Source organism: Papaver somniferum, unplaced genomic scaffold (assembly GCF_003573695.1).
Source record: "Papaver somniferum cultivar HN1 unplaced genomic scaffold, ASM357369v1 unplaced-scaffold_131, whole genome shotgun sequence".
NCBI lineage: Eukaryota > Viridiplantae > Streptophyta > Magnoliopsida > Ranunculales > Papaveraceae > Papaver > Papaver somniferum.
The window spans coordinates 3341136-3344586 of record NW_020622270.1 but is presented as its reverse complement, the minus strand read 5'-3'; positions in this window follow the sequence as shown (position 1 = coordinate 3344586).

Here is a 3451-nt window from a genome sequence, read left to right as displayed (position 1 = left end):
AAGGGAAAATTAGGCTAAGGCCCAACCCATGGATAACCCATAACATGAGGCCCTTAATTAAAAGAAGTTTAAATCTAGGCCCCGAATTATTAAAAGACACTCATACCCTTACATATATTGTCAAGCCCCAAATTAAATAAAATTTAAATTTAAGCCCAAAGTTATTAAATCTAGGCCCAAAATTATTAAAATATCGCGTGAATGTGTAAACAGAAGTTACACATGCATATGCCATGTGTATCCAGAAGTTACACATCATTATGACATGTGTAATGCAAAGTTACATATCAAAAAATAGACATCAAAAAGAATGCATACAAAAAGTACATGTATTATTTTAATATTCATTTATAATAATTTCTTAGCATGTGTAACTAGAAGTTACACACGCATCTGTCTAGTGTAATTGAGAGTTACATATGCATCTATCTTGTGTAATTGAGAGTTACATGCATCTTTCTAGGCCCAACAACCGCTGCTAGCCACCACCACTGCCTCCTCATCCTCCTCCAAAACCTGCACCTCCACCACCACAAATAAGCCACCAGCTTTTATGAAGTTATCTGCAACCTGAAGAATAACAAACAAACATATTTTATGAGATTAAAAGAAAGACATACAAAACAATGCATAATCACTTTCGAATGCATGTGACTAGTATAATTAGGAGTTAAACATACATATAAGGTTAAATGTACTTAGATTCAGAGATGCAAAAAAACAATTTTGTTATTCATTTTTAGCATGTGTAACTAGGACTTACACATGGATATGGGTAGTGTAACTGAAAGTTACACATGCCTGTTGTATGTGTAATTAGGAGTTACACATGCATAGTGGCATGTAACCAATAGTTACACATATATATGGCATGTAAACTTGAAATCTCTTTGTACATATAAAGCAAAAACACTAAATATTCAACTTACAGTGCAACAAGGAAAATTATTACATAGTAATTTACTGAATCATCTTGGTAACATCCAAAATCACCTAGCCTAATTATAGTTGAGTAATGTAAATAATAAAAATATTTTAAGATATAGGGAAAAATAGGATAGGAAAATGTAAGAAAAGAACCGAACCTGGCACAACTTCAACTGCGTGACGCATTATTCCAGATCTTACACTAAGACTTTTCAAGGAAACTACCTTCGCATTGCGAGCACAAAAAGACACCAAATAATTCGAAAGAAATGATATTTCATCAATTACAAGTCATTACTCAAACAACATTTGGTTATAATGTAATCCCCTGATTGTTGATTCCAAAAGACCACTACAGCATAATCTGAAAAACAAGCCAACCCTAACTTTCTAAATGTTCTCAACTTTTATAACATAGTTTTGTAGTACAAAGTTCTAGTATAACACATCAATTCCTATTTATGCTTTTTTATAACGTCACTCCTAATAGAAAAAATATCTTGTAGGACTCTGTCAAAAAATAAAAGGTATTACACATCCAAAAAAGGTCAGTAAGGATACAAACCTGAAACTAGATACTGAAAGATGAAAGTCAAGTTATCAAGAACACTTACAAAACCCATGGATAATATCGAAGTTCATAAAAAACAAAGTAGACAAATTGAGCTCTGAATTCCCCATTTTAGCACTGACACTGACCTGAAATGTATTGGTTTTCCATATAACCCAAAACATAAAAGTGCATCTTCAGTTTCGTCCAAGACAGTAAGCCCTCATCCTGCACTTCAAAAATAAATTACAATTAAGAGATCAGTTGCAATAAGAACTTAAGTAGATGTATAATACGACTTGTGTAACCGGAAGTTACACATGCATATGGCATGTGTAATCGGAAGTTACACATCCAATTTGATTGTGTAACTAGTAGTTACACATTCAATTAGTATATCCTCGGACATATACTGATGATCACCAACAACAACAACATATGGCATGATTCAGTCTATTAAAAAGAGTAGTATCTTACTTCACTAATGCTAAATAAACTAGGGATACTCGAAACCCAAACCATGCATAATTCAAAATTCACAAATCTCAAAACGTTAACTCAAAATGTTAACTGCAAGGTCTACTCATTGAATGAGTAGACCACATCAACTGCATGGTCTACTCAAAACGTTAACTGCAAGGTCTACTCATTGAATGATAAAACAAAGCATGTGTAATCAGCTGGTACACATGCATATGGAATGTGTAATCGAAAGTTACACATGCGTCTGACTTGTGTACCTAGGAGTTACACACGCATCTTACTTGTGTAACTTGGAGTTACACATACATATGACTTCTGTACTCACCAAAATATAGGTGATGCTGCCTTTGCTCAAGATGCAAATTATAAATTTCATTCAAATATGAATATCATGATTTAATAAGTTTCATTCAAATATGAATATCATGCATCAGTTTTTAGCTATCATTAAAGATTTGCGAGCGATAACAATTGAAACTAGCTTATATGAGTTCAATGCAAGCCTGCTAGAAATAGAAAAAAACTTGAGAATCCCTAAGAAGTGAAGCATATTAAAAAGAAACAGATCATAAGAAGAAAGAGATTGACATATATTACCTTGAGTTTCTCATTTTCATAAGTAAGCTTATTCGACATTTCAATGTCGATCAAGAGGAGCTTTCTCTGCAACCATATAACAGCCTCTTTAGTAGCCTCCCATTTGCTGCGAGTCGAAAAACACAATCACCAATAACCGATGTTCTGTAGAATGAATTAACAATGAAATTAAAATTATTTTGATTAGATACATAGTCTAGGTCTTAAAGTCAAATTATATATTGTGTTGTATTTTGAACAACTAAAACAAATTAGTTAACTTAATTTAACGTAATCTATCAGGAACAAATAAAAGTTCACATCAGTTCAAATTAGGTCAGAAAATAAAAGCAGATCAAATTACAAACGAGTTGACAGGTAATGCATATTTAGGTACACAAATTTCAAATCCGAACCTAGAGTTCTGATTGAGATTAAAGGTAGAGAGATAGTTCAGATTTCAGACAAGAACCCTAACATATAATTAGTATTAGATGAACCCAAAACTTGTTGTTTATAGCGATTAGATTATAACAGATCTGAACTCTAATCTTGATTTCGTCGAGAAAATTTAGTTGAAATCATAAGCAATTACAAATTAGGGTTGATTAAAAACCCTAAAAATATTTCGTAAACAAAAATCGAAACTAAACAGTTCAAATCAAAGAAAATGATACAAGGATTATAGATCGAAGCAACAATTCTAAAATTAGATCAAAATTCGAAGTAAAATCGAACTTATTAGGTATTTAAAGTTGTCACTGAACTTTCCAGAACTTGATTTTGGTAAAAAACATAATGAGAATTTAACAGGATTGCAAATATAGATGAGAAACTTATCTTTTTCTTTCGACATGATGATGAATCCTCAAGTTTTCTTCAAGCTTCATCAAGTGAATCTCCATTCATCGTTAT